Source organism: Camelus dromedarius, chromosome 30 (assembly GCF_036321535.1).
Source record: "Camelus dromedarius isolate mCamDro1 chromosome 30, mCamDro1.pat, whole genome shotgun sequence".
NCBI classification, from domain to species: domain Eukaryota; kingdom Metazoa; phylum Chordata; class Mammalia; order Artiodactyla; family Camelidae; genus Camelus; species Camelus dromedarius.
In genome coordinates, this window is record NC_087465.1 from 23,766,575 (window position 1) to 23,780,601 (window position 14,027).

General features: G+C 41.1%; 1 pseudogene; it reads left to right on the forward strand.

Moving 5' to 3' along the window:
* The first annotated feature begins 7,432 nt into the window (after positions 1 to 7,432).
* LOC105087548 (R3H domain-containing protein 2-like) lies at positions 7,433 to 9,670 on the forward strand (annotated as a pseudogene).
* Positions 9,671 to 14,027: the final 4,357 nt, after the last annotated feature.

The window sequence follows — 14,027 nt, forward strand, 5'->3', positions numbered from 1 at the left end:
GTGGCAATGGTAATTAGCGAGATCTTCAAGGGATCAAGGACAGAAGCCCTGTGTGTCAGGTCCAGGTGTCCCTTCCCCCACGTATCCTCACACTGTTGCTGACCGAGGAGGATCAAAGCATAAGGAAGCTCATAGGTTTCTTTGTAAGGACCGTCACAGCCCTGGTTCTTTACAAAATCTCTTAAAGATTGATGCAAACTCTTCATTTTTAGCATCCTCTGTGTTCTCCGTGGGATCATATTTTTGAAAAAAAAAATCTCCTCACAAAAAGAGGAGGGCATTTCCCTACTCATTCAAAACCACAGTCTTTCAGTCAAGTTACTTGAAAATAAAGCCTGGATCACCTGAATCATGGCCTAAATTCTACCCTTTACTCACTAACAGGGACGTGGCTGGAGGAGAATACTAAGCAGTACCTTGTGCTTCCTATTTACAGAGTGACATAGCTGAAGGACTTCATCGGATTTCTCATGAATAGAGGTCTCAATGTCTAAGCCAAAAATGGTATTAAAAACAGTGAAGAATCAACATTGTAAAGTGACTATAACTCAATTTTTTAAAGTTTTCTTAAAATTGCACATAAAAAAAATTGCCATTTTTTCACGAAATAAGGGACTTTTGTATACCCCCCCCCCAGAAGTCCACATTTTCAGAATAAAGGGCAGTACTCTAGCTTTATGGGAGGAAAACAAAAAACAAAAAACAGTGAAGAAAACACATTGTACCAGGAAAATAAATCCTTCATTCTTTAATTTATTACTTTAAGGAATTGGAATGACATGCCAGAAAAAAATAAAAGATGACAACCTACAATTTAATAGGTTCACTCTCATCTTTTCATCTCTAAATATCCCTCATTTATTCAAAGCTACTATGTGAAGGAACATATATGAATCAGAAGTGATTCACAAAGGTAACCAGAGAATTTTGGACTCCTACCAACTTCTTGAAGCCTGTAGCATTACACAGATCAGTGAGAAGCCTTATGTAGAAAAGAAACTGGGCGGAAGTCTACGTAGTATGTTCTGAACTTGATTGTTAAGACTAAACTGGTCAGACATGCCTAACTTCTCCAACTAGTCAGACATTTCAAATAAAGATGAAGGAAATACATTTGTTTATGCACATTGGCACAGGGCTGTAACAGCAGGTACCCTTTACTGAAATGTATCAAAATATTCATGACCCCCATCCCCCACTAAAACTGTCCCTTTGTGCCTAAGTCACCATCTTAGGTTGTAATTTGTACTACATAACATTAACCCTTTGAGGACACCGAGATAGACTTTAGTTCTAAGCTCTGATATACTAAATTAGTAGCATTTAATTATGAAATTCTGGACATTGGTAGTCCAATAGCAGAAAAGCCTCAAGTTTCTGTATGTTGTTTCTTAAACTTTATGACATATGTGAATCACCTGGGAACTTCTGATTCAATGAGAAAGGGTAGATCTCCAGATGCTACAGATCTAACAAGCTCCCAGGTGATGCCAGTGCCGCTGGCTCATGCACCACAGTTACAGAGGCACAGAAAAAAAGCTGTGAGGAGTCTCAGTAGATACTGTGGTCCAAGTAAATCTGCCCTCCCTAGCATCCTCAATGAGTCCCTGTTGCAGATCAAGCTGGACACATTTAACCAAAATGAAAGTAGTCAAAGATCTTGTCCTTATAAAGATATGCACATACATAATTTATTTTACTATTTTAGATATTTTTAGAGTACTCTTTCTTGAAGTAGGGAAAAGCTTACTGAAGAGGAGGTAGCAAAATGAAGGAAAGATGTACAAGCAATGAGTTGGAATAAGAAATTAAAGACAAAAATGTAAGTTTCACAGATGCCAGGTGGCACAATGGAATGGGAGCAGGAGGAGAAAGAAAGTAACAAAATGAAGGCAGAATTGGCAGGAGATCTAGGGGGAGGGAAGATCCCTGGGAAGGGGCGTGTTCTCAGTCCACATTCCAAAGGGTGCTGAGTAAGCAAACCAGTCACCCTGAGTGGTTTCGTTTGGCATCTGTTGTTTCCCTGCTTCTTCCTCTGCTCAGTTCTGAGAAACTAAAGAATGTACATTTAGTCCTTGATGTATGACTACAACTATAAATCATAATCCATCATCCTGTTTGTCAAAAACATCCATGCTATAGATAAGATTATACTGTATAGCACAGGGAAATACATACAAGATCTTTTGGTAACTCACAGCGAAAAAAAAATGTGACAATGAATATATGTATGTTCATGTATAACTGAAAAATTGTGCTCTACACTGGAATTTGACACAACATTGTAAAATGACTGTAACTCAATAAAAAAAAAAGTTTAAAAAAATCCATTCTACTTAATATTAGTTCCCATTGTAAGGACATCCTTTCTGGCATGTCATTCCAATTCTTTAAAGCAATTCCTTAATTTTCCACAAGGGAAAATCCAGTTTTTCTGTCAAACTAAAACCCACACTTGGTATTACAGAAAAAAGGACAAATTTTTGATGCATCTTATTTCAGGAAGAAAGTTACTATGCCCACCCTTTACAAAGTAGATTATGTCAACAGTTGGAATATTTGGAATCCTAGTTAAAGAGCAATTTTTATTTGTTCTATACAAAATAACCTTTCACCTGATTCAAACAATTCAACTGTTAAGAGGTAAGCTAGCACTGTAATCCCAATACGTAACTCCTTCCTAGTTCAGAGGGAGAGAGAAATGAAGTGGCATTTCTTCACCATCCTTCTGTCTTTGAGAGCAAGAAAAGAGATCACAGAATATGATGTATAGGAGACATGGACTTAGAGAGATTTAAGTCACCCTGACTTCAAGAGAAGCAGCAGCTAATTAGTGGGCTGTCAGGACACCATCCCAGGAAACAACTCTGAATCAGGCACATTACAGGAGAGTCACTGAAGGGCTATTATCAGCCCCTGGGAGCAGTTTTTCTGGGAGCACAAGATAATGCAGATGTGAACTCTTAAAGACATTAACACTGATTCATCTTTTCATTTCCAGTAACTTATACAGTATCTGGTGAATATTGGGTACTTAATAAATGAATAAAGAAAAGATGCAAAACCTTTTAAGACCTATGATCACAGTAGATGCAAAAAAATTAAAATGTTAGAGTTTTTCGTCTTCTGATATTAGAAAGAAAAATGAAAGCTAAGAAAAAGAGTACTCTGAAGTAGTTATATTTAAGGATACCTAAAGGGTCCACACATTCATTTTCTTTTTTTTTCTACTTTATTTTTCCATGTTTACACCTAGCAAATATTTTAAATGATTAAATATACATACCATGTATGTTCTATGTTCACAGAAAAACACATTGATATTGATTAGGTAATTATTGATATTAACATAAAATGTTAGCAATGGTTACCTTGTAGGGAGTGGAAGGAGTAATACTTTGAGAACTGGGAAAGGCTTCCACTTGTTACATTTACCCACGTTGGCTGGTAGAGTGTCCTCAGTGACCATCCAACATGGGCTCTAGCTTTTAACTCCTTTCCTCTCAGAGTGTCTGTGGGCCAAAAAAATGTCCCTGCCTTGAGAAGGCAGGTATGAAAGGGTAATGTGTTGACATAAAGGAACACTGAGTTATCCCTAAAAGGCCAACATATTTCTGTTTTTCCTTTGTTTTCCCAAAGCCAATAACCATTCACCTTATTTCAGAGGATCAGAGACCTCCACATTCATCTTACTGAGGCTGCTTCCCCAGTCTTTGCTGCAATTTCCGCGTACCTGCCCATTGGAGGCCAGCGGGACACACAGCTCAGCAACTCTAGACCTTTCACAAATACGTCTTAGATGGGGTTGCAGAAGCTTGGGGTTAGCTGCTGGAATCTCAAGCTCAGAGGTTAATAACTAGCTCCACGGGGTACCTTGCCGAACAACACCCACCAGGTAACCACACACGCACATGTTTATTCATTCATGCCACTGTTGACCTCAAGGATTATTCATAGGCTTAATCAAAGAGAGAGAGATGTACAGCCACTTAGGAAGAGAGTTTGACTGCTTCTTCCAAAACTAAACATACTCTTTCCATTCAGCCTACTAGTTTCTCTTTTTGGTATTTACCCAAAGCTGCTGGAAAACATGTGTCCACACAAAACCTAAACATAGATGTTTACAGCAGTTTTATTCATAAATTTTTAAAACTTGGAGGCAACCAAGATGTTCTTCCATAAGTGGAGGGATAAATAAACCGAGGCATATCTAGACAATGGAATATTACTCTGCACTAATAACAAATGAGCTATCAAACTGTGAAAAGATGTGAAGGGAACTTAAATGTATATTACTAAGTGAAAGAAGCCAATCCAAAAACACTACATACTGTATGATTCCAACAATATGACATTCTGGAAAAAGCAAAACCATAGAGATAGTAAAAGATTAGCAGTTACCAACGGTTTGGAGTTGAGAAAAAGGATGAATAGGTGGAACACAGGACATTTAGGGGGCAGTGAAACTATTTTATATGATACTATAGTGATGGATATATGCCATTATATACATTTGTCCAAACCAATGTACAACATCAAGAATGAACTGTAATGTACACTGTGGACCCTGGGTGATTATGACGTATCTGTCAATGTATGTTCATCAACTGTAGCAAATGTATCACTCCACTGGGGGCATGTTGATAATGGGGGAGGCTATTCATGGCAGGAGTCATGAGCATATGGGAAATTCCTGTATCTTCCCCTCAATTTTGCTGTGAATCTCAAATTGCTCTAAAAAAAAAAAAGTCTATATAAATAGTGAAAGAAAAATATTCTTCAAGAACAAAGGCAGGGAGTTGGGAAGCACATCTCTGTCAGGGTACCATTTTCTCTTCTACTTAGAGCTCTAAGGTGTTAGGGCCACATGCTACAAACATTCAAACCAAAGTAACAAATGAAAGATTACCATTGCTAAGATGGGGAAATTGATGTGTTGAGATGGGGGCCAGGGTGCTGAATATACCTCCTTTCTTTCCTTGCTGGTTCAAAACACTGCCATCTCCCACCAGATACTGGTAGAGAGGTTGGATTCACACCCTTCCCAAATCTTAAAACCTAGAAATACATTTTCCAAGAAAATCTTAACTAGCAATAAAATCACTTTACAGTCAAGCAAATTGGAGGTAGTATGGAATTAATTTTTAAATCAGTGGCCAGCTGAATATTAAAATCAATATTTTAAAGGCCCAGAATAATTTTTATCAGTTAATACTTATCTATAACTTAAGAGAGTTATTAGCTTTTCAAATTCATAAACATTCAGAGCCTATGAATGCAACATAGCCTGGCTATATATATATATATTTGTGTGTGTGTGTGTTGTGGGGGAGTTGTTTGTTTTTTTAAATTTTATTTTATTAAGTTATAATCAGTTTACAATGTTGTGTCAATTTCCAGTGTAGAGCACAATTTTCAGTTATACATGAACATACAGATATTCATTGTCACATTCTTTTTCACCATGAGCTCCCACAGGATCTTGTATATATTTCCCTGTGCTATACAGTATAATCTTGTTTATCTATTCTATATATACCTGTCAGAATCTACAAATTCTGTCTGTCCCTTCCCACCCCCAGACCCTGTCAACCACAAGTAGTTTGTATTCTATGTCTATGAGTCTGTTTTTGTTTTGTATTTATGTTCATTTGTCTTTTTCTTTTCTTTTTTTTTTTCTTTTCTTTTTTTTTGGATTCCACATATAAGCAATCTCATACAGAATTTCTCTTTCTCTTTCTGGCTTACTTCACTTAGAATGACATTCTCCAGGGACATCCATGTTGCTGAAAATGGTGTTACATTGTCATTTTTATGGCTGAATAGTATTCCATTGTATACATATACCACATCTCCTTTATCCAGTCATCTGTTGATGGACATTTAGGCTGTTTCCATGTCTTGGTTTTAATCAACACTCAAAGCACTTAACAGGAGGTAGGATCAAAATGTTTTTTAAGAGATTGATAAAATGCCTGAATTCCCTGCTGGAACAGAGGGAGGAAACAGAGCAGGAAGAAAAAAACAAAACAAAACAAAACAAAACAGGAGTAACAACTAGAACCCCAGTCACCTCTTAAGTTTCTAGACAACAGGCCTCCTTTCAGATTCTCACAGGATTTCCTCCCTTACCTGATTCTCTTTAGATGTAAGAATTTATACAGTACCCCTGCGGTAAAGTTTTGAGTGAGTCATCAACTGGTTCTGTATATCAGACAGCCTAGTGCCTTCCACATATCCTTCTGTTGAAACTCAGAGCAGAACATGTCACAAAGCTACACTATCTCAAAGACAAGACTCCACCAGCCTTGGCCAACCTTCTGAGAAGATGTGGGTCCCCATGTTTTTAATTTGCTGGTAATTTATTGTAAAGGGAGACTTATTTTGTCATTTTTATTTGTTTGTTTTGAGGGAAAACATAAGTTAGCATGAAATTGCCTTAGATTTCAAACTCCAGACTAGACTGTGAGACAGAGCAGGAAACTGCCCAGTTCTGCCACCTGCTAACCATATTAACATTGGGAAAGTAACAGTAACTGAGCATTTGCAGCTAAGGCACTATTCAAACTGCTTTATTTGGATTAACCCATTGAATCCTCAAAAAGACCCTATGAGGTGGGACCTTGGGAGATGAGGGAACTGAGTGAGAGAATAAGGAACTCAGAGCTGGGAAGATAAAGAACTGGGATTCTGGCTGAGGAAGAGGGCCTCACAGGAGTCTTCCTGGGGACACTGAGACCTGGATGGGGGTTGGGAGTGTTCTGGCTAGAGGAGGGAGGAAAGCCATGGCCCTCGTGATGGTTAATTTTCTGTGTCAATTTGGTTAGGCTACAGGGCCCAGTGATTTAATTAAACACTAATCTAGGTATTGCCACGAAGGTATTTTGGAGATGTGGTTAACATCCATCATCAGTTAACTTCAAGTAAAGGAGATTATGCCCTGCACCCACATCCCCGCCAAGGAAAAGGACTGGGATTAAACCAAGGGAACCTTTTTGCTAGAGCCTCTACCCTTAACCTCTTCATTGGTGGGTTTAAAATTGTTTAATGTAACCCACTATAAGAAATATTTTTCGCTTTCTTCCCCTTCTGATTTTCCCCCTCCCCTCTTTTCTCCCTTTCCGGGTTTGGTTTCCCACCTTTTTCTTCCCTTCTCCCCCCTCCTTCCCAAACCCCTTTCCCCTCCCCCGCCCAGGGGAAACCCCCACCGAGAAGAGCCCGCCCCTAGAAGCGCGCCGCCCCCAAGGGCCGCTGGGGCCGAGCCGCAGCCGAACGTGGGCCCGGGCGGCGGGCGGAGACGCGGGCGCCCTCCCCGCTGCGCCCGCGTGAGGTTAGACTTGTTACTTACATGTGATGCCATTCCAGCCCTGGGCTCTTGGAGGCTGAACATGTATTCAGGAGTCCATAGAGGCATCTGCGTCCTATGAAGAAGATGTCTAACAGTAACACTACTCAAGAGACCCTGGAAATAATGAAAGAATCAGAAAAAAAAAAAAAAACTGGTGGGAGAATCTGTAAACAAGAACAAGTTTGTATCTAAGGCTCCAAGCAAGGAAGAAACTGAGAAAGAGAGTGAAGATAACCAGTTTGCGTCACGAGACACAGAGGCGGACATCCAACCACGGTCATGCCAGGAAAAGAGCCAAGTCAAGAGCTAAGCTGAAGTTGGTGCACAGCCTTGCCGTGTGTGAGGAGTCCTCTGCATTTACTGATGGACCACTAGAAGCCCAGGATATAATTCCATTGCACATCAGCTGCCCCTCTGACAAGGAGGAAGAAAAGTACACAAAGGATGTCTCTGAAAAGGAAGACAAGGATAAAAACAAAGAAAAGTTCCCAAGGAAGATGCTGTCTAGAGACGCCAGCCAAGAATATACGGACTCCACTGGAATAGACCTACATGAATTTCTTGTAAATACACTGAAAAAGAACCCAAGGGACAGAATGATGCTGCTAAATTTAACACAGGAGATTCTGGAATTTATTAATGACAACTACCTGTTCAAGTTCCCACAGATGACCTCATATCACTGGATGCTATTACACCGGGTGGCTGCCTATTTCGGAATGGACCACAATGTTGATCAAACTGGAAAAGCTGTCATCATCAGCAAAACCAGTAACACAAGAATCTCTGAACAGAGGTTCTCAGAACATATAAAGGATGAGAAGAATACAGAATTTCAGCAGAGATTCATTCTTAAGAGAGATGATGACAGTATGGACCGAGATGATAACCAGACTGGCCAGAACGGATATCTAAATGACATCAGAGGGAGGGGCTGAGCCGCACCTCAAGCAGCCGCCAGAGCAGCACAGACAGCGAGCTCAAGTCCCTGGAGCCTCAGCCCTGGAGCAGCACGGACTCTGACAGCTCCATCCAGAGCATGCAGCCCCCTGTCACCAAAGCCAGCAGCTTCAGTGGAATCGCTACCCTCACCCGGGGTGACAGCATTGGGAGCAGTAAAGGTGGCAGTGCAGGAAGGCTCTCCAGGCCAGGTACGCCTGCTCAGCAACCAGAGGAGCAGCATTGGGGGCCAGATGCAAGGCCTGGTGGTTCAGTACACTCCACTGCCTTCTTACCAAGTCCCAGTGGGTAATGATTCACAAAACATGGTCCAGCCACCTTTCCAGCAACCCATGCTGGTCCCTGTGAGCCAATCTGTACAGGGGGCCCCAGCAGGGAGCGTACCAGTGTACTACAGCATGATTCCACCAGCTCAGCAGAACGGTACGAGCCCTTCTGCGGGGTTTCTGCAGCCTCCTGGTTCTGAGCAGTACCAGATGCCTCAGCTTCCCTCTCCCTGCAGTCCACCACAGATGCCACAACAGTACTCAGGAGTGTCACCTTCTGGACCAGGTGTGGTGGTCATGCAGCTGAATGTCCTTAGTGGAGCACAGGTCCCTCAGAACCCATCCATGGTCCAGTGGAGTCACTGTAAATACTACAACATGGACCAGTGGGGGCAGAAGCCTGGAGACCTGTACAGCCCTGACAGCAGCCCCCAGGCCAACACGCAGATGAGCAGCAGCCCTGTCACATCTCCCACCCAGTCTCCAGCACCTTCTCCTGTCACCAGCCTCAGCAGTGTCTGCACAGGACTCAGTCCCCTTCCTGTCCTCACACAGTTCCCCCAGCCTGGGGGTCCAGCACAGGGTGATGGGCGCTACTCCCTTTTGGGCCAGCCATTGCAGTACAATCTGTCCATCTGCCCTCCCTTGCTCCATGGCCAGTCAGCTTACACAGGGCACAAGGGACAGAGTGGACTGAAGCATGGGAACTGGAGCAAGAGGCGAGCACTCAAGTCTGCCCCCACTGACCTGGGGACAACAGATGTCCTGGGGCGGGTGCTGGAGGTGACAGATCTCCCTGAGGGCATCACTGACGTGGACAAGCTCTTCACTCAGCTTGCCATGTCCAGCACCAAGATCCAGTGGCTCAAGGATGCTCAGGGGCTGCCTGGTGGGGGGGGGAGACAGCGGTGGGACTGCCGAGAACAGCTGCCACGCGGACCTCGCTGCCTTGTGCACCATCGTGGCTGTGTTCCCCAGCCCCCTGGCTGCCCAGAATGCCTCCCTTCACCTCAACAACTCCGTGAGTCACTTCAAACTTCAAGTGACCAAAAAGAACTATGACATGAGGATCCTGGAGCAAGCCAGCTCCCAATGAACAGAAGAGGAGAAGGGACCAGCATGGCGTGGGGCGTGGGGCAGGGTGAAGGGGGTCGCAGGGTCCTGACAGGCCACAGAGGCAGAAAGGGAGGTGACAGACACTAAACTGAAGCCTAAGACAGTAGGGATGAAGATGGAAACAGACAGACACTGACATTCTCACTGGACTCTCACTCCTCTGTCAAGAGCCCCCTTTCTCCCTGGTTGGCCCTACGTTGCTTCCCTCTCCTTCCTGTCCTCTTCTATCATTTTTTATCTCTTCTCTCACCACAAAACTCATTTCTTTCATAATTTTTGGTCAGATAGAATTGAGAGGATCCCAAACTCCCCTGTTCTCCTATTTCCTTGCCATCCCAAACTCTCCTTTCTTTTTTGGTCTTTGTGAATATATTTATATGGACAGATTAAGAAAAATGAAATTGATTTCCCCTTCTCTCACCCCACTCTGTCTCCCCAAGCCCCACAGAGTCAAAACTTGGGCCTCCCTCCACCCCCAGAACACTTGTATATTGTTTGTTTGAGGTTTGTGCCGCAGTAACAGACACAGTATTTAATTGCACATACAGATGTTTGCTGGGTATATTCACTGTAAATTTTATTTAATCTGATTTTTTGTTTGTTTGGGGGGGCTACTTGGGGGGAGGTTGATTTTGTTTTTAAATATAAAAAAAAATCTGTCACTGGAAGAAAAAAAGAAGAAATATTTTTCCCTTGTATCCCCTATAACTCCTCTAAAATTGAATAAGCCTAATTCCCTCCCCACACATACACACCAAAGACAAACAGAAAAAAAAAACAAATAAAATAAAATATTGGATTAAAAGAGTTTTTTTAAAATATTTTCACTATGACCCATAGTAAGAGATGCGTTCTGCAACACAACCCAGAACATGCATTTTATCAATTAAGACTAACTTATAACTTAAGTATATATATTTAAAAAGAAGAAAAAGAAAAAAAGTATATATATATAATCTCAATATTTTATCAATTAAAACTTACTTATAACTTAAGAGAGTCACTTTATGTGTAATTGAAACCAAAATTTTTTGAAAACATATTTCATGCAATTTACCAATATTTTCTATTGTATTTTATTGTTTAAAATTGCTGGTCACTCCTTCCAAACTGATTTCAATTTACACTGAGGGTCATGAGCTGAACTTTAAAAAACAAGGCACTACATTTCTTTCCACCACCATAGTAATTAAATATAATAATGTGTGCGAAACACTTAGCACAATGGCTGACACACACTGTGTACTTAATACAGGGTAGTGATTATTACCGATCTTTTAAACTAGTAGTAACTATGGGAGGCAGGGACACTGAGGGGAAAATCTGACTGGCTATAGATGAATTTCTTGCCAGTTAGGATCTGTCCCTGGCAGTGAGAGAGGGACTTTCCCCTGTATTTTTAACTTGTGTGTAATGAAAATCCACAATTTAGAAAGAGAATTGGCTTGTGGCTAACTCTGGTTTCCTCTTCTCCACTAGAAAGGGCAACTGACAAATTGCTGGGTCTCTCTGCTGGAGCCGTAGGAAACCCAGTTTATTCACCTGTGTTTGTAACAGAAAAAAACAAATCTGACTCCATATTCGATCTGTTCCTTTGGCTTTAACCCTGCGCCCTGTTCCCTAGGCTTAGTCTTGCTAGCTCTGCACTCTCGTAAAGATAACAAGTTGCAGAATAGAGAATAACCTTTGTTTTATTGGAGGTTTACAGGGACACCATGACCTGACCCACGTGGATGGCTGCAAGAACAAAGAATGCCTGCAGCTTCCTTGGCTCATGGCCTCTTCCTCCATCTTCAAAGACTGCAACAGTAGGCTAAATCTTTCTCACATCAAATCATTCTTAACTCTGACACTGACTCTGTGGTCTCATTTTCTTCCCTAAATCTTCTGTCTTCCTCTTCAATTTTTAAAGGACTCTTGTGATTACATTGGGTGTACCTGAATAATCCAGGATAAATTCCCTATTTTAAGACTTTTAATTTAACCACACCTGCAAAGTCCCTTTTGCCATGTGAGGTAACATTCAGAGGCTCTGGGAATTAGGATGTGGACATTGAGGTGGGGGAGGGGCAACTATTCTGCCTAACACAGGAGACAAACAGTACAAACTAGCAAATAAAATATAACAACAATAACAACATAGGACATTTATTGATCATTTACTCTGCAGCAGGAGTTGTGCTGAGTGCTTTACTTGCCTCAGTTTACTTTCCTGTCAAGAGACAAAGGCTCCAAGAAATAAAGCAAATTGCCTGAAGTCATACAGATAGTGTCAAACCCATGTCTGCCTGGACTTCAAAGATCATGCTCTCAACCACTTCACTAAATAAATAAGTACTAGACGTATGAACATTTTGTGGTTTGCAATTTCTTCCCAGCGTGTACTCCTTTTTCTCTTTTCCCTTAGGGACCTTATTTTGAAAGGTTTATTCTGTTGATTTTTTTTTTTTCATTAGTCAAAGATAACTGTAACTTCTGATAGCTTTGAGCTAATCTCTTTGCCTCTTTTTGGATTTATATAGTTCCAGACAAAGAATGAGATTAAAGGAGAATAAATAAAGAGTTGAGGCTTTGAAAGAAAGGTAAATAAATTTAACCAGACAGGAAAACACAGAAACTGGAAACTTTCTGAGCAGCAGTTCTTGGGCTTGGGGAGGTTAATCAGGTAGAACAAAGAGCAAGAAAGGAGGAAGTAAGAGACTGGCAACTGTGATTCCGGGAGGGGGAAATGGGTGGCTGGAGGCATGGAAAGAGGTGGAAGCTAACTTTTCACTCTATCCCCTTTTGATTCTTCTAAATTGTATATGATGCACATGTACAAGCTAATGTAATATACAGATCTACGTGTGTGGTATGTATCATATATAAATGTAATATTATAGATAGACATGTATATAAGGCTATCATTACTGACACAGAATACCACGCAGTAAAACTAGGCATCTACTTTTAGTACACTTAAGAGCTCACTATAAAACATTCCTCAATTCTTCCCCCTCCTTATCTCACCTGTGCCCCAAGTAAAGCTACTTCAGCAACTTTCTCATTGGCTTAAAAAATTGCTCCTTGGTCTCTGGCCACCTACCTTATCCTAAAGCATCAACTCCAGGTTGGGCCAGGGCCCAAGCATTTTACATTACTCTTACATGTTTGCCCAACTTAGACGAGAACTTACTTCAGAACTGACTCAGAAATCTCAAAGGATATTGCCATTCACTGCCAGAATCAATGATGAGTAATAAATCCGTAAGGCCTACACATCTTAACCCAGCACAGGGCCCTGACTCAGACAACACCTGCCCACTGGCCTCATCCCCACACCATAGGCTCCACTTTATCACCAGTGTATTTGCACCAATATTCCTCTATTCAAATTAGCATGCAGTTCAAAGGGAATTTTCATCTCATAGTTCAACAGGCACCCTATTGTTATCCACTTGTTTTGTTTTGTAAGAGCTAACTAATGAAATAATTCCATCAATGTTTTTGTGAAAAGATGTTGAGTTTAGCACTTTCTGAATAATCAATGCTGTATTTGTAGTATTAGAAAGCCCAGTGCTCAAAGCAGGCGCTCCTAATGCCTAGGCACCCAGTCTGCTGCATTAGTGCTGAGCGGTACCTGAGGCAAATGGAGAACTCAATAATTCTTTAAATGTTTTGAAGTTTAGGAAGAGTTGCATTAGAAGACAATTACTTTTTTGTTGTTGTTGTTATTCTTTTTATTTTATTTTCTGTAATTTTTTTTATTGAGTTATAGTCAGTTTACAGTTTTGTGTCAATTTCTGGTGTAGAGCACAATTCTTCAGTCATACATAAATATACGTATATTCATTTTCATGTTTTTTCATCATGAGCTAAAAAAAAAAGAAGATGATTTCTCAATTATGTTGTGACTTTACTCCATTCAAAGCCATAATGTCAAGTCCCTAAAGACAGTTTAGAAGCTACAAACGATGACTATATAAACAAGCACAAGTTCCAGCAGGTCTAGGAGAGATAAGCCAAAACTGACGGGCATGGCTAGATCCTAAAAGCCAGTTTGGTTACTCTTTACACATTTTTGCCAATTTTCATTGTAAGATGTGCAAGCATGTGTAAGATGACATGCTATGTTGTGTGAATGAAAATGTTTCATCTAACTAAATGATCTGCCTGTCTTATGTTAGTCAGTGGAGAAATATTTGTTGCTCAACACAGAAGAGTAATTTTAGGAACCACGTTAGCAGGAAAACAGCCAAGGGTGGAGAAAGTGCTAAGCCTCTAAAAACCATTCTGTTTTCTCTTGAAACTCCTGGAAGGCAGGAAATACCTGTGTTTTTCCATTTGTGCCCAGCACA